Source organism: Aplysia californica, unplaced genomic scaffold (assembly GCF_000002075.1).
Source record: "Aplysia californica isolate F4 #8 unplaced genomic scaffold, AplCal3.0 scaffold01050, whole genome shotgun sequence".
In the NCBI taxonomy this organism is placed as follows: domain Eukaryota; kingdom Metazoa; phylum Mollusca; class Gastropoda; order Aplysiida; family Aplysiidae; genus Aplysia; species Aplysia californica.
Window position 1 is genome coordinate 70,631 of NW_004798320.1, and position 366 is coordinate 70,996.

The following is a 366-nucleotide window of genomic DNA, read 5'->3' on the forward strand; positions in this document are numbered from 1 at the left end:
GCACTCCAGCTAGTGCACAGTATGTGGCAAAGAAATCTCACAGGTCAGTTTTTTGCTGATGTCTTAAATTCCTTACGCTATTCTTTTCTGAGTAAAAATAGTATCAATGTCCAATGTGGAGGATTGATCAGTTGCTATCATCATGCCTCACTTCGAACACTCCCAGTCTAGGCATTTATTTTTTTTTTGGGGGGGGGGTATCTGTACTTCAGTATCCAGGATTGATTACTTTCTGTGATCCCTTCCTGTTCCCCCAAACAAACAGCAAAAACATCAAACCCAGACAAAAACAGCATTGAAAAATCCACTCTCAAAAAATCCCTGAACAACCCCCTTCCCCTATGGAAGAAGAAAAAAAATTACCCC